This window comes from Lepus europaeus, chromosome 9 (genome assembly GCF_033115175.1).
Source record: "Lepus europaeus isolate LE1 chromosome 9, mLepTim1.pri, whole genome shotgun sequence".
NCBI classification, from domain to species: Eukaryota; Metazoa; Chordata; class Mammalia; order Lagomorpha; family Leporidae; genus Lepus; species Lepus europaeus.
In genome coordinates this window covers 120,891,790-120,917,327 of record NC_084835.1, presented here as the reverse complement: position 1 = coordinate 120,917,327, position 25,538 = coordinate 120,891,790, and positions in this window count along the sequence as shown.

The following is a 25,538-nucleotide window of genomic DNA, read 5'->3' as shown; positions in this document are numbered from 1 at the left end:
TTTTGAGGAACTGGATGGATTTCAGTTTGGCTAGAGGCTGAGATATATTAGGGTTAGTGACTAAAAAGTTTTGGGGACACTGGTTGGGAAATGGAGAAACTGGCAAGAAAACAGGTGTTGAGGCAGATGGGACTACATCTGAAGTGCTTTTTTCAGATGAGGAAGGAAATTTCAATTTTATTCTGAGTGATGGATGACTCAAGTGCTTGGGTCCCTGCATCCACGTGGGAGACCTGGAAGAAGCTCCTTGTTCCTGGCTTTAGCCCAGCTCTGGCTGTTGCTGCCATTTGGGAAGTGAACCAGTAGATGGAACATCTGTCTCTCTCTCTCTTTCTCTCTGTAAATCTGCTCTTCAAATAAATAAATAAATCTTGTAAAACATAGTGAATCCAAAACAGAGTAGAATGGCCCAGAGGAGATATAAATAGCTTATGGAATAGTAGAGATCTCTGTATTTTTTCTTGGATATTGTTTTTATTAGAGTAGATTAAAATTGTTGTGGAATATTGTTTGTTGACTCTCAGTTTGTGGGAAAATAAGATCAGCATTTTTTTTCTAACTAAAATTGATATTTGGTGAACTCTCTCCCATCATATGTAAGATTTCACATTACCATTCAGTGTCATACTACTGACTTCAGGCCATTGTTCACGTCTATCTGGACTGTGTTGGTTGTCCTGCCGTCTGAGACACTTGTCGTCTATCTCAGTTCACGTCAGCTATAAATTTATTAAGGATGAGCCTGTATCTTCATCCAACTTGCAACTTATCCATGGAGCTTCCTCTGCAGGTGAAGAATAATTTTTTTCTATCATTATACTGAAGCATTTCCCAAACCACATAAGATTTAAATGATATTAAGAACTTGGCCAGATGTCTTGCTGAAATCAATTCTTGTGCTTTCATTGACATTCTCTGAATCTTCCAAAGTAGTAACACACGGTTTTGCGAAATAACTGACTCTGGTGTGCACCTTTCCGCCTATGTAATGCCCTGTACAAAGCACTCCTCCAGCTGTGTCAGGGTCAGCACCCATCTTCCTGACTCGTCCTGTGGCCGCACTTTCTCCCCACTGGGAAGGAGCCATCTGCCTCCTCCAATCGAGGATTACTAGTGTGGCATGACCTGCGAGTGTATTTTTCACATCTTCTTCCTCTTGTTTCCCTGCAGGGATCGCCCATAGCAAAACGAGGACACCAGCACTCAGCTCTAGGGTAGTTGTGAGAACTGCAGGATTTGACTCAAGCGAAGGAATTGTAACAGTCTTGTTCCCAGCAAGTACTTAATGATGGGAAACCATTAGTTCTGAGTGGATTGGAAAACTGTTCCTCTCCATTAATTAGCATTTTCCTAACCTGCCTGAGACCTCGGGCTAGCAATATGACCTTTTTGACAATAATTTTTCAATTTGTGATATGAGAGTGACAGTCTCTGCTTTTGACTTCATGAAGATCAAATTCAATGATGGAAAAGGTTTGGCACTTGCAGATATGGCTCAGGCAAAAAGCACACCGTGGCCTTGGGGTGGAGGGATCCAAACCCATAAGTCCACTCACATTTAATCACAGTATGGTTTAAGGAAAACATTTAGACAAACATCATTTCTGTACATAGAAAATAACCATAGTTAGGTTCTGCCTTTTTTTGGTAAAATCAGTTCTGGCTATATTCCAGCCAGATACCCTAATGGCACATCGGTTTTAGATAGTTACAAATTGGAAAACATACAGATTTTGCTAGGAACTACGTGGTCATACATTTTTCCATTTTACTTCACTTACTGCAGCCAAATTAGCCAGTTGTTAAATTGTAAAAAATATACCCACTTAGTAGACAAAATCTTTATTTTATACCATCTATAAAGTAAATAGTGTGTCTTTAAAATAAATTTTATTAAGTTAAAATGCATTTTGCCATTTTCTTTTTTGGGGTTTCTGCCAGAGTTCATCCAGTTAATAATTCTTTGCACTCTATTCCAGTAGAGAGGATACTCTGAATGAAGGATATGATCTGAATGCAAACGCAAGGCAGTATGCAGCTTAGTTCAACTGTAGCTGTGTGCAGCAGTCAGAACTCCGGCCATTCACCATTGCAATAGACACAGCAGCATCACGGTGTGGCAGGGTGTGAGACCTGTTTCTCAACAGCATACTTCCTACTCTGCCTCAACACCATTGTCCTGGCTCTGGCTTAACGTCCCTTGAAGGATTATTAGGAGTATTAAAGATATAACACAGCTATGATTCCTGACTGCCTCAAAGATGTCTCTCTAGATGGTACAGCCAGAGAGACAGCTGAGCACGTTAACTAACCAAAAAGCACAATGGAGAGAAGACAGGCACCCTAATAGGTTGGTTGCTAGGACATTTTAATAAGAGATTTGAAGAACAAAAGAGAACCTCTTTCATCCAGAAACCGAATCCAGGAGTTGAACTAACATACTGGAGGGTGTCTTTGTCTAGAAATTTGAGAAAAAATGAAGTTCACATTGCCGCCAGAGCTTCTCCATGGGTATCCTCCCCGTACTATCCATGAGCACACTAACCAGAGATCCATTCAGTACTGCTAGGCTTTGAGTCACTTTAGACAAGCTTTGTTGGGTCTCCATGTGGCTCCAATAACCAGGTTTATAGCCAGGGCTTCAAGCATATGCCATTTCATTTTAGCCTTTGTTGTCCTTCATTTCCTAGCTGCTGAGGGTGGGGAACCCATGGACAGTCCATCTTGAATGGGCCCCAGGTTACTCTGTGCGTCTGTCTCCAGAGGTCAACCAGTAGCTTTTGTGTTACTTCTCTCAGCTGCCAATTGTTGCCAGTCATGTAAAACGTGGGTGGGGCAGAGAACTCTTCCTGCCAAGCAAGTATTTTCATTTTTTTGTTTGTTTAGATTCAATAGTTAGAGATTGAAGCTACTTCAGAGAGAGGGAGTGATTGCAGAAATGCTAGTGTCTGTGTACATGTGTGTGTATGTTTGTGTGTGTCTGTTTTCTGGTTTAAACTCAACAACACACAATAGCCTTCAAACCTCGTTTCAGCATTTAGGGTAATTCTTGGTGTAGTGAAGCACAGAGTCAAGTCTCCAGGTAGGACATACAGCTGACATTTGCTATCCCAACTTGTTCCAAACTCTTCCTACCAAAAAGCATATCTGCCGTGCAAATTGCTGCCTTTCTGTGGAAATTCTCTCTGTACAATATACAACATGTGTAACATTTAAAAGGAAAAAAAGCAAGATACCCTGGGTAATGGAGAAAGAGAAAAGGGATATTCCAAGTGTCCCATGTATTGATAGGATGGCCCTGAGTGCTGTGGCAGGTAAACTAATGCCTCTCCCCATGGGCAGGCGTTTGGTTTAGTTGGTTAGCTTGAGCTGCCTGCCTTCCACGTTGGAGTGTCTGGGTTTGAGTCCCAGCTCCGCTTTCTATTCCAGTTTCCTATTAATATGCACGCTGGGAGGCATTAGGTGATGGCTCAAGTAGTTGGGTCCCTGTCACCCACATGGGAGACCTGGTTTCACTTCTGGGCTCCTAGTTTTAGCCTAGTACAGCCCTGACTAACCATGGTTATTTGGGAAGTGAACAAACAGATGAGAGAGCTTTATGTTTCAGTCTCTCTTTGTCTTTCAAATAAATTAAAGAAATAAAAATTAAAAAGAAAAGCTATGACAGCCCCCCACCAAAGAAGCCCCACATCCCAGTCCCTTGAGCCTGTGAATTTGTTACCTTATATGGCAAAAGGGAATCAAATTGCAAATAGGATTTGTTTGCTAACCACTGATTCCAAATGAGGGAGATGACCCTGGAGTGGCCTCATTTGATCACAAAGGGCTGTGCAGGAGGAGGCAGAAGTGTCAGTGACATGACCTGAGGAAGACTGGATGCAGCACTGCTGGCTCCGTGGATGGCGGAGGGGGCCACAGGCCAGGAATGCAGGTGGCCTCTATGAAGTGGAAAAGGCAAGGGAACAGATTATATCCCAAAGTTTCTCTAAAGATTGTAGCCTCCCCCCCCCCCCCCAACCTTTAGCTCAGCAAGACCTGGTTTAGATTTACAAATGTAAGGAAATAATTTGTGCTGTTTTAAGCTGCTAAACTTAGATTAGCTTTCAGGGCAACCACCCCTGAGACACTCCAAGTCTCAACTGTGTCTCAGTACAGGCTCTTCCCTCTCCCTCCACGGCATCAACGGTGCCCACCCGAAGCCTTTGCAGTGCCTGTCCCTCCCCAGGCTGCAGGCCACCGTCCTTTCCAGCCCATTACTTTTGCTTTCTCTCCTACTCTTCCTCCACAGCATTACATAGTATTACACAGTATTACATAGTATTACACAGTGTTACATAGTATTACACAGTGTTACATAGTATTACACAGTATTACACAGTGTTACATAGTATAAGTTACTTACTATTATTATGTTTTGTTCCTTATCCATTTTCTCGAACCCTGGAATGAGAGACTCAGGAGACTAAGAACCCTGTCTTGTTTTCTGATGCATACCCACAACCTGCACAGCACCTGGCCCAGAGCTGAGCAGAACAAGGATTTACCAAGTGAAAAGCTATAATTTATTTGAATTAATTCTCTCTCTGAGCTGCTGACTTTAAATTATTTATCTGTGACTTTGTGTTTGGTTATTATAATGATAAAATACTTAATAGAAATATTCTCTTTTGATACTAATTTTTAGAAATTTATTTTCTGTTCTTAAATATGTGCTTCTTGGCCGGCGCCGTGGCTCACTAGGCTAATCCTCCACTTGCGGCACTGGCACCCTGGGTTCTAGTCCTGGTCAGGGCACTGGATTCTGTCCCGGTTGCTCCTCTTCCAAGCCAGCTCTCTGCTGTGGCCTGGGAGTGCAGTGGAGGATGGCCCAAGTGCTTGGGCCCTGCACCCACATGGGAGACCAGGAGGAAGCACCTGGCTTCAGATTGGCACAGCGGCAGCCGTAGCGGCCATTTGAGGGGTGAACCAACGGAAGGAAGGCCTTTCTCTCTGTCTCTCTCTCTCTCTCACTGTCTATAACTCTCTCTGTGTCTCTCTCTCTCTCACTGTCTAACTCTGCCTGGCAAAAAAAAAAAAAAAAAAAATCTGCTTCTTTCTCATCAGCTTCATGATCATTCTGTTATAGTTTCAAAAATCCTGGATATTTTGATTGGCATGAAAAGTAATAGTTAAATTAATTTGGTGAGAATTTTTATCCTCTGAATGTGCTGCCTTCTCAGTAAGATCACAGTATGTTTCTTTATGTTTCTTGTTTTACTCATTATTGTTTTAACTTCTCAGTAAAATTTTATATTTTTTTAATATAGTTTCCTAATTCCTAATTTAGTTTCTGTTAGGCTTATGCCAATGTATTTTATTTTAGAAATTATTATTACAAATTGGTTTCTTTTTACAATTATATTTTCTATCTGTTTATTGCTGACATGTAAGAAAATATTCTCATCTATTTTCCAGGTTTTAGATGCAAGGCCAACCTTTCTAGTATGTTCTGAGGGCCTATTTTTTAACGTATTCTACAGGAATGCTGGGAAGGTTGACTGACATGGTGGGAATACGGTTGTGGGTGTGGTGTATTTCACACACTCTCAGCTTTCCGTAACTACCTTCCTCCCCTTGCCCCCCATCTCCTCTTCCTTGTTGTAATTTGCGGTCCACTCCTGAGTGTGTAACAACCACATTGTTCCCTTCTTTCTGATAACTGTAGTGCTTATTTTGTTCCAGATGTTGTTATACTGGCAAGAACTTCAGAAGGCATTTTAAATAATCATGATTTTTCATACTAGTTCTCTTAAGGAAGCATCTTGTAATTCCTAGTATCCTGGTTTGGTAAGTATTTTTCTTTTCTTTTCTTTTCTTTTTTTTTTTTTTTTGAATCAGGAGTAGATTTTGTAATCCTATCATATTTTTCTGAGTGTCTTAATTAATTTTTTAATCTGCTTGTTCATTCTCCAAATGCCCTTAATGGCCAGGGCTGGGCCAGGGCTGAAGCAGGGATCCAGGAACTCAGTCTAGGTCTCCCTTTGGCAAGGACTCAATCACTTGGGCCATCACCTACTACCTTTTAAGTCTTTTTCAGCAAGAAGCTGGAATTGGGACTTAGAGCCAGGACTCAAATCCAGGCATCTGACATGGAATGCAGGCATCCCAGCTGGCATCAAATGCCCACTGCTTGATATGATTCATTATATTTATACATTTCCCAGTGTTCCATTTTCCTTACATTCCTGCTCACCCACAGGGTAATGGTTTAAAATGTCATGCTCACTTGGGTTTGCACGTATTTCTAAAGAACTTTTACAAATATCAGTCAAGTATGAGGGAAGTACACTTTTATTCTCTTTTCTGTCGATTTAAGTTTTAGGGATGCAATAAAAAAAAGGGGGCTGGTGCCACGGCTCACTAGGCTAATCCTCCACCTGTGGCGCTGGCACACCGGGTTCTGGTTGGGGCACCGGATTCTGTCCCGATTGCTCCTCTTCCAGGCCAGCTCTCTGCTGTGGCCCGGGAGTGCAGTGGAGGATGGCCCAAGTGCTTGGGCCCTGCACCCCCATGGGAGACCAGGAGATGTACCTGTCTCCTGGCTTCGGATCGGCACTGCACCGGCGGTGGTGGCCATTTGGGGAGTGAACCAATGGAAGGAAGACTTTTGTCTCTGTCTCTCTCTCTCACTGTCTAACTCTGTCCGTCAAAAAATAAATAAATAAATAAAGGGGAAAATTTTAAAACTATTTTAGTGCTCTGGAGTCAGTTTCTTCCTCTTTATCTCTTTCTACACTCCAGTATATGACACAACTATATACCCAGTTTTTTAGGCAACAAAGAGTTGCCATCCAGTTCAAGATAGTATTAGATAAATTTAATAAATTTAATTTTTACATATATCATTTATGTACCAGAGAGGAAGAGTAAAAGTAAACATATTGCCTTTTGAACTGTGACTAGTGAAATCTTGCCACTTAGCAGTTTTATTTTATACTTACGAAAATCTATTTAGATCTCTAAAGTTTTTAAAATCATATATGTTAAATAATGCATTATCATTTGCATGCAAAATGAAAGTCAAGTTTTCATAACTTGCCTTCACATTTGGAATTTCACTCCTCTGAAGATCTCTCCTCTCTGAGTCGCACCTGCACCCACACATCGCCTGTCACACTCAGAACCTCTCCCACTCTGAGCCACACCTGCACACATAGACCACTCGTCACACTCAGAACCTCTCTCACACTGAGCCACACCTGCACACACAGATCACCCGTCACACTCAGAACCTCTCTCACACTCTGCGTCACACCTGCACACACAGATCACCCGTCACACTCAGAACCTCTCTCACACTCTGCATCACACCTGCACACACAGCATTACCTGTCACACTCAGAACCTCTCTCACGTTCACGTTCTTTCTTTCTTTCTTTTTTTTTAAAGATTTTATTTGTTTACTTCAAAGAGTTACAGAGAGGTAGAGGCAGAGAGACAAAGAGAGGTCTTCTATCTGCTGGTTCACTCTCCCGATGGCTGGAGCTGCGCCGATCTGAAGCCAGGAGCCAGGAGTTTCTTCTGGGTCTCCCACATGGGTACAAGGGCTTAAGGACTTAGGCCATCTTCTACTGCTTTCCCAGACCATAGCAGAAAGCTTGATCAGAAGTGGAATGGCCGGGATTCGAACCAGTACCCATATGGGATGCCGACACTGCAGGCCAGGGTGTTAACCTGCTGCACCACAGCACCAGCCCCATCTCTTATGTTCTAAGTCACACATGCATATACATTACCCACCACACTCAGCATCCTTTTCACACTGTATCATATCTGTACACACACACCACCCTCTCCCACACTCAGTCACACCTGCACACACACAACCCAACACACTCAGAACTTCTCTCGCACTCCCAGTCACACCTGCACACACAGCATCACTGACCAGGAACATTGACAGGGCCCTTTAGCAGGTGCTCCACTTTTGTATCAGGACAATACTTTTACCCATTGCTGAAACAACTCTACAAGTTGTGCTTTGGATATACAGACAATTGCAACCATTTCACTGTGGCCTCCCATGGTTTAAGCAGTGATTTCTAATGAATCCCGGCTTCAGAGGTGTCAAGATCTGAAAAAGTTCATCTCTTAGTTTGAGTGAAAAACGGCATCTGGCTCCTCTCTTTACTGCTCTCTCCACACACAAACTTCTAGGGAGCACTTTTTGCATCTCAAACAATTTACCTTTTGTTTTTCTTGTGTCTACTCATCTCTGTCCATTCCCACAGCCACACCCTTGGTCCAGGTCCCTGTGGACTTGGTCTGAATGCTAACACAACCCTCAGAGGGCAGCACTTTTCTCAGACCCCTATCTGGGGCCTCAGGTCCCTGCCTGTGTGGCTCCCTTCAGTGCTGTGTTTCACTTCAGCAGGTACACCAAGCTGCCACCAGCTGCCGTCTGTGTGTTCTTTCTTACTCTTTTTTTTTTTTTTTTTTTTTTTTGTGCCGCGGCTTTAGAGAGGCCCACGGTCAGGACAGCAGGCCTGGCCGCGCTGGGCTTGGTCTGCCTCTCGCCCGCCCCAGGGCACGCAAGAGCCAGCCCTGCACTCCAAATGGGCCCCAAGTCCTACCTAGAGGCTGAGGCCGGCCTCTGGAGGCCTCAGGAACACTCCTTCTTACTCTTCTGACATTAGTCACATATTCCCATCCTCAGATCCTCAGGTCTCAGCACAGCTATCGTTTTTTTGTAGATATTCTCCTCATCTTTCCGACTGCATTTTGTATCCCTGCTGGAATGGTTTATCTCCAAGTGCACCCCAAGATCACTTTGTGAGTGGTATTTTCTCATCCTATCTTGCCTCATGGACATTAACTGGGCACTGACGTGAGCCCTAGGGCTGCTCCCCAGCCTCATCATCTAGGGGTGTGGTTCTGCATGAGGAAGGTCTCATCCCAGCCCTGCTGCCTGAAACATGAGTGGTCAACATTAAGATACACACAAGCAATTCCAGTCCCGGTACGTACCTCTCCCCGGTGTTCTGATCAGTTCCATTGACTTTAGGAATCACTCATCCCAAGCATCTGAAAAAGGCATCTGTATGCATGACTTAAATCCGGGTCCCAGCCAGAATACAGCTCACTGGACAAGGGATAGACGCTGGATTTAGGGTTATACAATCCATTGGCTGGTCAATGACTAATTGAAGTATCTTCATGAGAAAGTTGCTGTATGAGATAGAAGCAGTTGCTCTGTGGTGAGGATTTGGGCTGAAAAGTCAATGGAGAGAGTATCAGTCAAGAAAGCACAAACAGGTAGTAGATGCTGGGAGAGGAGAGCAACTCTGCCAGGGAGGCAGAAGCAGAGTAGCTACATCTTTGAAGAGGAGTGGAGAGTGAGAGAATGAGTGAGAACAAGGGGTGAAGGAGAAGCAGGGAAGACATAGGGGTGTGGGAGAAACTTAGAAATTGACAATCCTTGACAATTCTTTCACTTCTTTGACAGCCAAGACATCAGCACCTCCTTTCAATTTTAAGTCAAATAATCCATACAGGCAATGTGTCGACATGGGTCTGGGCATATTCAGGTGTGTATGTGTGCCACCAATATGTGTGTCGTGTGAGTATGGGTGTACACAGGTGTGTATGTGTGCCACCAATATGTGTGTCGTGTGAGTATGGGTGTACACAGGTGTATATGTGGGCCACCAATATGTGTGTTGTGTGAGTATGGGTGTACACAGGTGTGTATGTGGGCCACTAGTATGTGTGTTGTGTGAGTATGGGTGTACACAAGTGTATATGTGGGCCACCAGTACATGTGTCGTGTGAGTATGGGTATACAGAGGTGTTTATGTGGGCCACCAATACTTGTGTTGTGTGAGTATTGGTGTACACAGGTGTATATGTGTGCTACCAATATGTGTGTCGTGTGAGTATGGGTATACACAAATGTGTATATGGGCCACCAATATGTGTGTCATGTGACTATGGGTGTACACAGGTGTATATGTGGGCCACCAATACATGTGTTGTGTGAGTATGGGTGTACCCAGGTGTGTATGTGTGCCACCAATACGTGTGTCATGTATGTGGGCCACCAGTGTGTATGTCACCTGCTCTTCCCTCTCCAGGTCCTGAGCTTTGTGCCTTAGAGATCCAGGTATCTTTTTTTTTTTTTTTTGAGATCCAGGTATCTTTTGACACATTCTTTCTCTGAGCTGAGCCAGGGAGCATCTCAGCTTGGCAAGCAGCCAACACACGTGCAGGTCATAATGTGCTCATGGGACTGTCCCACCAAAGCCACTGAATGTAGGCCTCCTGGCTCAGAGAAGTGCAGAGATGGAGTCTAATTGCCTGCCTGGATAGGCCTGCTACACAGCTGAAAGCATTCTGAGTCACGTCACAGAGTTCTTCTCACTCTGCCCTCATGTTCCCCTCAGAGGGACCACACGAGTCCCTTCCCCTCAGAGGGACCACAGAGAGTCCCTGGTCCAGCCCTGCCCCGTAGCTTTCTGGGAAGACTGGACATGGAAAGGCAATGATTGCATGCCTACAATAGGGCCATGGTATTTACAGGTGTCGTTCAGGGGCTAGGGTGGGCTAGGCTCCGGACAAGGAGGGCATTCTGACCATAGACACAGATGTCCTTGCCTGTCCCGTGGGCACATCCTCTGGGATGCTGGCATTTGTTATGACTTGTACTCTTTCCTTCATCCATGTTTGAATCACTTTGGAGTTAATGAAATTTCCTGATTTTGACAGCAGATTATCTTGGATTAATTACTGTGTGTGTGTGCGTGCGTGCGTGTGTTTTGTGAATGTGCTGCTAGCTTCTATGCTCTTATGAACCCTCATACCCATTTAGTGGCATATTGGAGGAGCTCCCAGACCCCACCCTGCCTGAATGTACCTCCTTACAGAGCCTGAACAGTCTGCAACCTCCACATCTACTTAACCAAAGAGCAGCCCACAGTCCTGTCTGTTCAGTTCTCAGCCTGGAAGCACTTGGAAAGAATGTACACATTGGAAAATAGGTTTGATTTATTAGAAAAAAGTGCTATTTTAATGTACAGAGTTTCCCTTTTCTGCTTGTTTTGTATAAACCAAACAATTCGTTTTGTAGTGTAAATGTTCCTTTTTCTTGTTACAATAAATTAATGAGGTTATCTCAAGTTCCTAACTCTTTGGCAATGTGAACACAAAATTGCACTGATCATTGTTAAGCAGAGGGAAGATTTCCTTCAAGTCTGTTGCCTTAAAGGGGAAATGCTGGGACCCAGTCTGAACTCAATTCCATTGAAACAAAGGGCTGATGGTGGCTGTGTGTGTTGGGAGAGCATTGGGAGCTGGAGGTGAGGCTAAGGATGTAAAGTTACCTGTGTTTGGGTTACTTGACCTCAGGCAAGAGAAAGCTAAGTTTCTCTCATCTTCAGAGTTGGAGGGATTTCCAGCTTACAGCGAGGTGCTCTTGGAAGATAGGGGAGCTGCATCCCTCCATGATGAATTCATTTCAAAGGCTTTGCTCCCTCAGGCCCTTGGGAAAGTCCTGGGTCCTAAAAGCCACAAGAGATTTTTTAAAAGATTTTGCATCTCACTGGGGCAGTTGCAATGCTAATTAAAGACTTCTAAGAAAATGGAGGGCTTAGCCTTTTGAAATTTTGTTTAACTGTTGGGAGGAGGAAGGCTGCCTTGGCCAACTAGCAGTCACTCAATGTCATTATGTTTTTAGAGTTGTATCTACAAATCACATTGAATCTGTTAAAAGCTAATTAAAAATTTAAAAAGCAAGTAGATAAGAGAGACTGCATTTGTATGAGTGTGCGTGTTTTCCATTCAAACCAGGAAAGTGACAAGGGTCTTTAGATTTGTAAAGACTATGAGGAAAGTCATGATGATTGATAGGTGAAGTTTAGTGTACTCCCATGCACTTCCTCCAAGTGGCATCTCCCTGGGGAGCTTGTGTGGGAAGGATAACAGCTGAGGTGTGACAGAGATGTTTCAGGACTCACAGCCCTTGTCTTGAACCAGTGGTGGTGCTCAGGGCTGTCCCCCAGGCTGTTGCACCCTGAGCTGGTCCAAGAGCAGTTGTCAGCTTTTTCCTTCCTAGGGGCCCTGAGGCTTCACACCTGCTGCCTGAGCATCTACTGGCTGCTCTACTGCAAACTCCACCTCTCAGATGTGGCAACCCTGAAGTTGGTTAACAGATGAACAGTGCGGAGGTGGGTGAAGAGGGACTTCTCAGCATAACTTGTGGAGAAAGGGACAGTGAAGGCGACCATTAGAGAAAGGGCCACCTGGGAAAAAATACACAATAAATTTGCTAAGCTTAGACATTAATTTTAATAAAATCTGATAGGCTGTTAGCGCACAGGGTAGAGTGCCATCACCTGGGAGGCAGGTATGCCATTGACAGCTCTCTTTATCCTCAAGGCCAGAACATCACCTAAGTGCACCTGGCTGTTACCCTGATGCAGCAGGATGTGCGACATATCAGCTGTGGTGCAAAGGCACCCTGGGGTCTGTACACAGAGGACAAGGCTGGGCCTTGATGGAGTCTTTGTTCCCAGGGAGGTGATGCTCTGGCACGGAGAGGCAGTACCAGCTCAGTGGATCACAGCACTGGTCACCTTGGGCCATTATCTGCCACTGCTTGGGAGCTGGTGGACCTCCTCTCCCTCTGGTCTTCTGAAAGCACAGTGGCCACTGTAGCCTTGGTGGTTGGCCGTGGATCTTACTGGCTGCAGCAGAAATGAGTGCTTCCCAGGGACGCTCTGCTCATGTGGATTGATTGTCTCTTGGCCATTAAAGACAGGTTTTCTGGGTCCACTGGTTTCCAGATTCTTAAACTTGTTGTGCTGCTGAGGAGCCCTGATACACAGAGACCTTCTCTGATGGGCCCAGGAAAATGTCACTTTGCTTCAAGAAAATCTTAATTTTCTGATGCCTTCTACAGAATGTTGGTTTCCACCCATTCTTTTGTGTATAGTTCAAAGCTCACCTCCTGCTTGACACTGAGTGGTATAATTTTTATTGTGGCACTAGTCACAGTATACCTTCTATTAGATGTGTGCATGTGTGTTTCTCCCTGCAAATTCTGATACAGAAATTGGGAACCATGTCTTATTTTTATTTATTTCCTTGAGTCTAGTGAATGCTTAATCAGTAAGCACTGAATTGTTGTTCAACTGAATTTACAATCTTCCTGGCTTGGAAGGTAATAAAAATGTTAGTAATATTCTTCACAGAACCCTTTTCAAAGATTGATAGTCATCCATTTTCCCATGTCCTGATACTCTACATTCCTTTAGTTATTTATCTCAAGTTCTAGGGTGCTGCCCACGAAGTTTGTAGAGTAGGAGTAGAAAAGCTCATGAAGGGGCTGTTCTTGTGTTATTCAGTGGCAGATTTGTTCTGAACACATTGGAGATGGCCGCAGCAGCACCTAGTTTTTAAAGCTGTGGTGTCAAAAGTGAACGTTAGGGCAGGTAGCAGAATGGCAGATCCTGATGCCAGTTTAGGCGGTATTGCTATAACCCAGTGGCGAGAGGGTGGCTTGAGTAGGTGGGGGATGGGGGTGAGGCGATGAGGTAGTGGGAGGCAAAATCAATACAACCCTCGTTCTTAGTGAGTTGGGATGGTGTGTGAGGAAGTGATCCCTCCCTCGCAGGATGGATGGAGGAGGAACTGCTTATTAAGACATGAAAATGTGGAGGAGAACATTTGAAGGGGACGCTAGAATTTTCACACTTGATGTGTAGGTGCCTAAGAGACATCCTAGTGGAAAAGTACTGCTTATCTTGCTTTTGCACCTGGAAAGTCAGAGACAAGGCCCATCTGAAGATATGGATGGATGGGTGAGTCATGGGCATCTGCGATTCACTGTCATCAATGTGTTCAGCAGACATCTCCATCTTGGCCAAAGAGAGCTGATTTCTGTTTTGCAGCCCTCCATACCACCGGCCCATGTCTCCTTCAGAGTTCTCTGGGCCCAGACGCTGGAAGGAAATTAGCAGAGTCTTCTGGGGCCTATTTGCCCTGGTACCCTTGTGTAGCAGGAGGTTGGTGTTTCTACCTCTGCTAACTGTCTTTCCTGCTGTGTCCTGAGTGACACTGTATTGTCTCTTCACCCAACCTACCTTCACACTTGCCCCACGTTCCCTGCAAGGGGTCTGTAGAGTCCACCTGAGTTTCAGTTCAGGTGCATCAGTTTGTGACTGAGGTCTGGAAGCACTCATCTCTGGAGGCTCCAGCAGCCACCGCTGGTGCCTGTGCTCCTGCCCCACTTCCATGCATCCCACACCCTCTGGGGTTGGCCCTTACTGTTGGCAACAGCCATTGCACTTGCTGCCTCCTTGCCCTGGGAGTGTCCCCAGACCACATCCCCCTGGTTGGTTGTTGGTTCACTCTTTTCACTACGGACTCAGGCCAGTTCCAAGGCTTTCACTAGTCCTCCTGTAAGGTGCCACCTCCCCAACCTGGCCACTCACTATCCTTACTCTCAGCACCTACTTCTATGGCCTTTATGGGCCTACACAATGATCTTCATTTGCTTGTTTACTTTGTCTTAGCCTGCTGCAATCCAAGTCCCATCGAGCAGAGCCTTGGGGCTGGATCTCCACTGTCTGCTGAGCTCTTTCATGCAGCCATGAATAAGTGTTGGGTAATGAATGGGTGGACAATGAAGAGGCCAGGTTTCTTGTTTTGGTGTGGACTATGATACAGTGCTCAGAAAGTCACTGAATATCTCTGAGTCTCCATTTGCTTTCTTACCACTAAAACGGAAGTATGCCTACTCTCACATGGCATACTGTGGAGCTTAATTAATGGAAGTTTTTATTATTTAAAAATGTCATATACTAAAAATGCTTTTGTGCTGTCCTTGGGACCAGTGACACAAACGTAATATGGTTGGTATAGTCTAAAATTAACAAATGCAAAGTACATATATATATGCTTTTAGGTCAGCAATTAAGTCATATTAAGTCAATTAAGTCATACTCCTTTTTAAAAGAACTTTTCACCAGAGTGCTGATAACTGCACACTCTCAGACACATTGCCAAAATTTCATACTCAGATGCATTTATATATATATATATATATATATATATATATATATCATATCATATCTCCTTCGCTGATCTATTGAATTGGAACACAGACATGGTTGAGTCCTTGTCATTATCTAGGTGTCGTGCTAGACAAGGACATGCAGTTGAATACAAATAGACATGGTACTCAAGAAGCTTTCAACATGTGAACACAGTCATTAAACAAAGAATCAGCATGAGAAGCACTAGGTGTGGGAGAGCAAAGGTGGTTCCTGTGTGAGGCTGGGGCTGCAGCAAGGAAGACTGCTCTACAGAGGTGCCTGAATGGAGGCAGCCAGGCCACAGCAAGGGGTAAGAAATCAGGGGAGGGAGTTCACACCTCATGCAAGGATGCTAAGTTGGGCAGGGACCAGAAGACTTGGAAGGAAGAGAAAGTGAGCAGGGCTGGTACTTAGAAACCAGGGAGAAGTAGGGGGCAGGGCAGTTGAGAATGGAGATGCAGGCAGGAATGAGGAATTGCAACAGTATTTCAGATTTTATTTTGAGAGTTTAAGATGTGGGAGTGACATGGCATGTTAAACAGTATGAAAGCACATAGCCCAGTGAAGAGATTATATCCATCACCTCCTCTCTCTATGCCTTCACCATATTAATTTCTATAGCAGAGAAGATTACTTTAGTTCTCCTTGGAGACCTCATTGTACAATAGCGCAGCCAACTCCCCTTCCTGCTGTGGTTGGCATCTGCAGCAGGTGCAGTCGATGTGTGTCCAGGCACTGCGATGCCATCTTCCTTGGTTTGCTCTTCCATTGGACTTCTGGGAGAAGTGTCTGCTTCATGTTCATATCACTTCCTGTTGGAGCTCAGATATAAGTGCTTCTTTAATTCTTGATTGCAATAGTCTGTGCAAGAGTCAATCTTGGGGCTGGCACTGTGGCGCAGTGGGTTAACACCATGGCCTGAAGCGCTGGCATCCCATATGGGTGCTGGTTCTAGTCCCAGCTGCTCCACTTCTGATCTAGCTGCCTGGGAAAGCAGTAGAAGATGGCCCAAGTTCTTGGGCCCCGGCACCCATGTGGGAGACCCGGAAGAAGCTCCTGGCTCTAGGCTTCGGATCTGTGCAGCTCAGGCCGTTGCAGCCATCTGGGGCGTGAACTAGCGCATGGAAGACCCCCCCCCCCCCGCCTCTCTTTCTCTCTCTGTGTAACTCTGACTTTCAAATAAATACAAAATCTTTTAAAAAAGAGCCAATCTTCTAGAGTTGAACTTAGCACACTGTGGATAACTTCTCGATTTGGAAAATTACAGTATGGTTTTATGAAGAAGAGCAGGTATCCTACTATTCGATGCAGCTATGTTCTACTTAGAATCACAACATTCTGGAATTGGCACTGGTTTCAGATTGTTAACTTACGGCATTAAAATATAACCTGGAAGTTTCCAGAATTTTCTTCTTTAGCTCACTGAGTCCCAGTATAGGGCCGTGTCCTGGGTAGGAGGTTGTCCCTGTGTGCTTCTGAAGTCTGACAGATCTGCTACTCCTCAGGACTGGAGGGTGCTGTCTGTGGAGGTGTTTCCAGGAGCAAGCTTGCATTTGTCAGTATGAGTTCAGCCTTACACGGCTCATTTACAAGGAAATTGAAATAACTTCTTTCCCTTCATGGTTCTGTTTTCCTGCTGATGTTTTGCACAGTCTGTTCATTAAAATGAGCCTGTCCTGAAAATAAGTCTCTAAATCACTTAATGGCCAAAGAACAAATTAAAAAGAAGTCCCTTGCGAACCCTGTTGAGTTAAGCAAATACCTCTCTATTTTTACATGAAGACAGACAGAATGACTAATTAAATTCTGAGTAGACCTAGAACATACTGCAATACAAATAGCTCCAAATATTGAAGTCATTTTTCTAATGTTTCTATAATCCTCAATATTAGGAAAACTCTATCCATTTTTTCTTAGTAAATTAAAGGTCAATAGCACACTAATTGATATTTCTTTGATGGAAAAATAGAATTATATGTGGTCTTCTAAGCATAGGCCAGCTCCAAACGTATGGCTTGCATTTCCGTATGTAGGCTTACTTTCATGAAATGTTCATCCAAACAGATTGGATGGTGTTTTGCCTCCTCTCTCACTATGAAAATTGTGGAAGATATATTGCTGAATGGGAAATCACCCTTATCCTCTAGAAGACAAAGCTTAACAGTGTCAACAAACAAGACAGAACTCATCATAACATAAGGTAAAATGACCTGGCCTTGGTGTACACAGCTAAGGTGAAGAAGGGATTATTTTCTTTTTCTGAGGTCAAAAACATGAACTTGGGCTGAGCTTGCAAAGTTGAGTAGTTTTCCAGGACTTGTAGATTATCATAGACAAAAGGAATTGTGTGAGTAGGTTTGTGACACACAGGTGGGAAGTTGGTACCCCACTGGAGGAGTGATATGCTGTTAATATGTCTATTTCTGATATGTCCTTCTTACTTAAACCATTGGTTCTCACCACTGCTTCAAGGAGTGCTGGCCTCCTACAGCATGGCAGGGGATGACAGGGGAAAAGGGAAGAGAGCTTGCTCCTCTCAACCGAAGCACCTCTCATCAGGGTCGAGGTTTTCTGTCTCACACGTAAAGAACTGGAAAAGGCTCATACTATAGAGTATCGTTTGCAGAAATGATTCCACTGACAATGAACCACGGATCCAGGGAAACTCAGTACTTTCTAGACCTGGGAGAAAATGAATAAAAAGGACCTTCTCTGTGATCTTGTCATCATTTCTCCAATATAGAAACGGAGGGGAAATGACCATGGAGTCAGAATTCTGTAAGGAAGGGTTTAGCACAGCAGTTTCAGTTCTCAACAACTGTCAGAATCTCAGAAAGTGCCATCCAGGCTAAATTTAGTCTTGAGATTCTGCACTAGTCTTGTATTTCAGGCAGCAAAGCTGGGGTGCAGATAAAGACAGAGAAGTAGTAAAGATGTATTTTGGATTTTAGGCAGAGGCAGGTTTAGTTTTCTGGTATCTTGTGTTGGTTCGGCTGCCCTGTTTATCAGTTAACATTTAAATCAATGCTGTAGTCCCTATGCACAGTTGGTGAATCCTAGTCAGTAGTAGCGAACCCAAGAGGTGGAGGTTTGTTACAATGAGCTGTGGCTTCCAATAATGCACAAAGACAATAGGATACATTCAGAGGTGCCAAGTGGAGGGGCTCACAGCGAAGGTGCTGGAGTGAGACAGACTAGTGCTATGTGCTAGCGCGGTGTATTCTGTGACGTGTGTCCGAGATCACTGTGCAGTGTGAGTTGCAATGCCTGCCTCCTTAGGATGCCCCAAGCATCAAATGAGAATATGCAAGATCTGAGCTTACTCACGTGCCTTGGCCCTTTACAAATCCTGTGTCAAGGATCGGTTTATGCTGACTATGACCCGCAACAGTGAGAAGCAGGAGGAAATGAAGTGGAAGGAGTGTCTGACTGATTAAGATGAAATAAAGAATAATGCGGTGTACTCTTTTGGAATCATATCATGCATGACTGCTTTGTTTTTCAGCAAATGCTCATTTCTGCTCTATGTGGGAGAAGGAGGTGTCCCTGCCCTAGTGAACTGGCTGGCTGTGAATGGCAGTGAGTGGTGAATATTGGGAACAGCCTTGAAAGTGCTGGGGACTTGGTTTGTGGTCTTTTGTGATCCTGTCCTTTGCATGAGAAGATCATATCTTCTTTGTTTGGATCTTGGAATGGGGTACATACAGAGCAGATCTGAGATCCACCTTTGCCATGTGTCATGGCCTCCAGCCCAGCTGCAAAGCCACAACTAGTGAACAGAAGTGTGAATTGTTATAAACTACTGAAATTCGGAGGCTGATTGTCAGTGTAGAAAAAGTTGACTAACACATCTAAACTGTCTTTTATGGTATCAGATAGAAATACAGGCTTAGGGTAGAAAAGCCATAAGGAAAAGATGATAAGCCACAAACTTTGAGATTATAGTCACCTCCCAATATGGAGCAAATCCATGAATCTGCTGGTGTGAAGACTTTTCTAAGCTTTTTAAAGGAAACATCTCTGCTGGACCCAGGCAAATCCTCACTAAAATTGCACATTAGGGAAGCTGGAGGGCCTGGGGTAAACCCATCTTTACCTGCATGTACGAATGCCCTCACTTGGGGAAAATTGTGAGACTTTGTTTATTGGAATCTCTGCTCCTAACATAAAAGAATAATGTCTATGATCTGGATTGTAATAATCTAACTTTGAAAGTCAAAAGATCAAATTGTTATTCCTACAACATCTGTCAGATCTCACTGGGTCCATGTGTTTATGTATATTTTCTATGAGTTCATATGTTCCTTCTTTTCTTGTATGAAAATTCAGTACAGTCTTCATGCAACTTGCTGTTCATTTACTGAATATGGAATTATGCTGTATTTAAATTTTCTATAAAATATAATTAGAACATTCAATCTGCTCTATCTAAAAACAAAAATGACTTTAAAATCTGCGTTAAAACTTGCTATCTTCAGTTTAGTTTATTTCTTCCTCATGAGGACATGACCTAGTTTTATAAATTGGGTTTATCCTGTATTTTCCATCAGATTCCAATTTCCTTTTCTGTTTAGAGATTATTGCACATCTCATGCTCTGTAAGAATGTATCTAGAATTTAAGTCTGGCTGTAGCTTTCAAAAGATGTAGGGGGATTGTGTGGCATATCCTAGAACGTATACAACATAATAGCATTAGCATCCATTATATCCATGTGCTTCTTGAACATCCACTCCATGTGTGAAGTTGCATTAAGTTCTCTGACAGTGACAAGCCATGTCAAGGCATTCTTTCTGACCGTGTAAATGGATACATTGAGGAAAAATCTGAAAGTAGTTATGTTGTAAGCTACAAAATGGAGCCCAATTGTGGGATTCCTTTAAATGCATATAACAATCAGACTGCAACACAAAATCAGGTTACATTTCTCATACTAGCACTAACTGACACTTTGCATTTTTTTCTAAATATTTGCAACGTGGAGTCTTCTTCTTGGTGATAATCTGAGTTATGTGAATTTTTAATCTTGATAAGTGTATAGCAACTTGGTATAGAAAATGAAATAGGATTATAGGGATCCAGTTTGGGAGGCAAGTGTGTACAAAATACTTAAGATGCTCCATGGAATGCACTTCCCCCACAGACAAAGGGAATGAATGGAAATGGAGAAGCCCACATTCCCACATGTGGCCTGCTCAAAGGATGATCAGGCAGCAGTCTGTGCTCAAATGCCACTCCTAGCTCTTCAACTTGGAATGCATGCTAATGAGAATGAGCTGGCATAACAACATCTTGATTTCTTTGACCTTTGAGAGTAGAAAACTGAAATAACTTTTGAACCAGATAAAATCATTTTACTTCTCTTCCATTTATATGTCTTTGTACGCACATTTGTAATAAGTTCACCAATGTGAAGAAATGAACTCTCCTTTCCAATATGTGTGCTTTAGACATTTGCTGTGTTGATCTATCAGCTTGTCCTAAGGTCATACCCTCTCCTGAAATAACCACAATGATGTCCTTGAGAATACTACCCAGTATATAAAAACCCATTCATTGTGTGCAAAAAGCTCTCAAATCCATCTGCTCAGTTCATCTTTGCAGCTAGCCTGTCTTACTTTGACATTCATTCAGCAAACATAGTCAGAGCATTTCCCATGGGTAACTTGAGGCACTTGATAGAGTCATGATATAAATATAAAAAAGGAATAGTCATATCTACTCCAGAACATTCAACTTCAAGGTCAAAATTTAAAACCCAATGTAGGAGTCACAGAAATCTTAGAAAATAGGCAAGGCTGACAGAGAAGTTAAATAAAATCTCTCAAGTTCAATAGAGAGTTAGTGTTATAACTTGAGTTAAAACATTGTATCCTGATTTAATGGTCTCATTAACATATCATGGTTTTAAAATAATTTGCCTTTTTAATACAAAATGAAGTGTATATTTTTGGCAAATATAATAAGGGAAACATGATCAAATTTTCATTACCACTCACTTATATGGGGGAGAAGGGACTAAATCACAAACGAAAACCAACACATTTGCCACAGGACATGTAGGAAGCAAAGGCAAAAGTGAGGCTGAAGGAGTGAGGGGGCCTGGACTGCCAGGTCCACGCCAGAGTTCTTTAAGGAGAGTCAGTGTCCCTGTCAACCTTGCCAGTTGTTGGTGTGTAGGTCAGGACAATGATACCGGTCTGCGTCCTGCCCTTCCATGCGGTGCCACAGCTCGAATTCTAGCCCTGAGGGCTGAGTTCACCACCTGGAGCCTGGTATCTTAGGAAGGTTCCTTAAGCCCTTTGTTTATTTTCCTTGTTGTTTTTGGTGTCTTGACCAGAAGCTAGAAAGGAACGGATAATGTAACAGGCCAGTGATTCAATGTTGTCATGATGGAGGGTACAATAAGGACTCTAGAAACCAGCTGAGCCTGGTGGGTGGGTGGGGGGCATTGTGAAAACTTGCAAAAATTGATTAGGGGGATAAACTCAAGTATCCAGTTATCCAAGGATACAGAGGCCCATGGTCCTATCATGCTACATTAATTTTGAAATGCCTTGAATTGCAAGCATAGCTTAATAGACTTAAATTCATATAAGCAGAAGACTAATAGCAGCCAAACATATCCAAGATTTAGGATTCACATCCTAAATTTTTTATTAGAAATTACCTTGGACAATTCCTTCTAATTTCTGCTACTTATGCAGCATATTACCAAGACACTCATGAGTGGACAGAAATGCACTTTGGCTGAGAGCAGGGAAATGAATTGAGTTCAGTCTCCAGTCAGCCTTGCTTTTGATAAGCTTTCTTCTTAGTCTTTCTCTGTGCCATCAGATTTGATAGCAGGAAAAACAGAAACCTAAAAATTACAAGATGTTTAGCTGTTTCGCTACTCTGCAGATTTTCTAAGCCTAGTCCCACCCCAGTCTTGTGCACAGTGCATCATGGAAGTACACGGCTGGTTCAAAGTAGCCAAGGCCACTTGACCAAATGTCCCATGGCTTGCACATGGCCATCGGCTCACTGTGATTTCTTCCTGTGTGTGAGAACAGCCAGCTCTGTCTTGTTCGTCACTGTATCAGCACCATAGGCCAAGGCAACACACAAGTAAGTGAGTAATGTTTACTAGGATGTCATCCTTTGACTTGTTCTCCAGGATGCTTTGTTCCAAATAATTTTCATTTTCCTTAATCCCCATTCTCTGAGTTCCCTGCAGGTATGCTTCCCACATGTTATATCACTGGTTTGTTTCAGCCAATGGATGGGTGAGCTATCATCATGCACCCTGTTGCCTCAGGATGTCCCTTTTTTCTCTTTTTCTCTTAGATTCTTTCTAGCTCTTTGTAACTAACCTACTGCAATGGCAAATACAGACTTGAAAGTAGGGGGTTTACTTCTATTCCCCCTGTTGAAAATAAGGGAAGAGGCTTATATCCTCCACTTCCCTGGTGCATTGACTTTATAGAATGTGTAACTGGAACTTCTTTCTCTGCCTCTTTGAAACCAAATAAATATTTTCATTAACTTTAGAATCCAGACAAGTTTTGCTCAAGGATCCTAGAGCCATTGCTTTGAAACATATCCATAAGCCAGAGAGCACCCCAGTCTCCCAGCTTCCCTGGGATGGTGGGATCCTTAACTCATTGGGTGCCTCACTCCAAAACTCTCCTCTCATGAAGATATGAGAAGTTTGTTTCGCTGTGCATAGAGCAGCCAGCAGCACAACGCCGCTCCAGCTCCAGGCGAACCCAGATGAGCTCTGTGTGACAGTGGTGCTGCCAGCGTCTCCCCCGGAAGACTGGTTGTCATTTATCTTGAGAACATGTACAGGGTGGATTGTGTCAGCCTGGTTACACAACAGAGGGAGAGTTCTTTCTGTCTTTTCAGTCTCCTAGGATATTTTTTTTCTGATTTAATGCTGATTTAACCATAACATTGTCTTTTCTCTTTTCTTTATGGAGAGGTTTTCTGTTTTGAAAGGAAATTTTTATATCAATTACATTTTCTCAATGCTATTCACATATATCATTGAACCCATCAGAAATATCCTAGCTGTCATCTATTTATGTTTAAAAATACTGTATATAAATAACTGACTTAATTCTTACAATTTCTTGAGGAAGATTTTTATATACTACCATTATACAGTTGAATAAATTGAGACATAAAAATGTGAACTAGTTCACCTAAAACTTAGTTTTAGTTGACAAAGCCAGTAATCTAAATCTCTGTCATACGATTTTCACCACTGTGTGCTGATTTCTGTTAGCATTCTCTTTCTTGAAACTTTAATGTCTGCCTCTTTTTTTAGAAAAATGAAAGCCAGAGTTACAGAGACAGAGAGGGAGAAACACACACACACACACACAGAGAGAGAGAGAGAGAGAGAGATCTTCCATCTGCTGGTTCACTCCCCAGATGGCCACAATGGCCAGGGCTGAGCCAGGCTGAAGCCAGGGGCCAGGAGCTCCATCCAGGCCTCCCATATGGGTGGCAGGGGCCCAAGCAAGTACTTGGGCCATTGTCTGTTGCTTTCCCATACCATTAGCAGGGAGCTTTATCAGAAACCAGCTTTATCAGGAACCAGTACTCTTATGGGATGCTGAAATCAGAGGCGGCGACTCTACCCACTGTGCCATAATGCCAGCCCCCAGTGTCTGTCTCTTAAAGGCCAAAGTGCACCTGATCACAGAAAACCAAAAGATGCTGTAGATCGTTAGGGTACTGGGAAGGCCGGAGACAATGGCACCAGGACATGAGGGGGCCTGCACTAGACTTCCGAGGTATTTGTTGGAGGTTTCCTGAGTGGGTGACTGTGACTAGCAATCCGAGGAGAGGTTGTGATGTCCATGACTAGAGACCAGACAGGGTGATAAGCAGTTTTCATGATTACATCTCACATTACGGGGTTGAGGAAGGTACCGATGTTATCCCTATCTCAAATATGGAAGGCTTTAGAACGTTGTTATGAAATTTGCTCTAGCTTGAAGGGCTACCATGTAGCAGCAGGTAGCTCACTCCTGTGTTCTCGTGAATACTAAGCAAGGTGACAGCAGTACCCCTCACCTGGTTGTGAGTTCTGAAAGCACTAGTTAGAAATGCTGATTATTAGACTCTTGCGCTGGAGAACCTGGCCGGGCATTTTGGAGACATGTTTTATAGGCATCTTGTGAGGTCTGGGAGCCTCAGCAGAGTGTTCCAATGGTGGGGTTGCTGCTGACAAGTGTGTGACGTGGGCACTCGCCCTGGGCTTTGAAGTAGGCTGTGGTGACCTTCCACTGCAATCGTGTTTTAGAAGAGGGAGTTGGAGCCATGGCCTGGAAATAGCAGCTCCCTCCCCTTAGCTAATGACTTTTGGAAAAGGAAGGGTTGTGAGTAGTGTGGTGTTGTCACAGAAAAGCTGTTAAGGTTAGAAGATGGTGGGAGGGAAGATTACAAAGGCTTGAACAGGAAAGAGTTCTTATTTTAGTTTTTATTTTTATGTTCACAATAGAAGAGAGGTGGGTGGATGGAGGGGTTTGTGTATGGTGGGCTGAGGCGAATAAATTTGGATAGAAGGTAGGAACAGGGTGCTGGACATTTGGGAGTTTGAGTACAAGGGCGAGCGGGTGGATTAATCCAAGAGAAAAAGGAGGAGCACCCAGACTGGACACACCCCATGGGTGGGGCATGACCCTTGGAGGTGAGGGGGCAAGGCTGCAAAGCTACGGCTCTGCAGACCCAACTGGATCCCAGACTCAGTGGTTAAACAAAGGCATACTTCTCATTTATAGTTCGCCGGAGCCAAATTAATTAGTAAGCGAGATAATTTTAGATCCCAGAGACAAGGAGTGTGCTTTTAAAACAAGGGCAAGCAAAACAGTTCAGAACAGCAACTGAAGGTGTATTCTGGAAAATATGCAAGAAAAATCCCGAATCTGTAATCCTTGAGTTTCATTGACAGTCTTACTGGATTTGGGAAGCAGGAGTTTGTGGTGACCCATGTGCTGTTAGAATAGAAATGAACTCTAACCACAAACTCGAATTCCTGGTCTGTGCTCTCAGAGCCCCTGTTAACTGTTGGCCCCATAGCCTGCTCAGCCCCCTTGGCCCTGCAGGTGTGGGTCCTGGTTCAGCCGCTTTCTGCAGCTTGGGTGCAGAAGATTAAACCGGCTGTGAGCAGCTCTGGGCTTTTCTTTCTAGTATTGACTTTCCACGTCAGTTAAAGACACTAACAATTCTTTATCTCTGCATGTATATTTATATCCTAAACAATCAAGCAGCCCTCTAACATGGTTTTAAATCCATAGCAACTTTTCTGCCTTTGTTGCAGATTTTCTTCCCGGAGTAAAAGAATTCTTTGTTCCTTTGATGGACAGTAAGCTACAGCATTTCACCTTCAAATGAAAAAGCTGCATGTAAGCAAATCCCCCAACTTAATCCCTGTTGGAATTTCTCCCCTTCCTGTTTAACTGTTGGTTTCCTT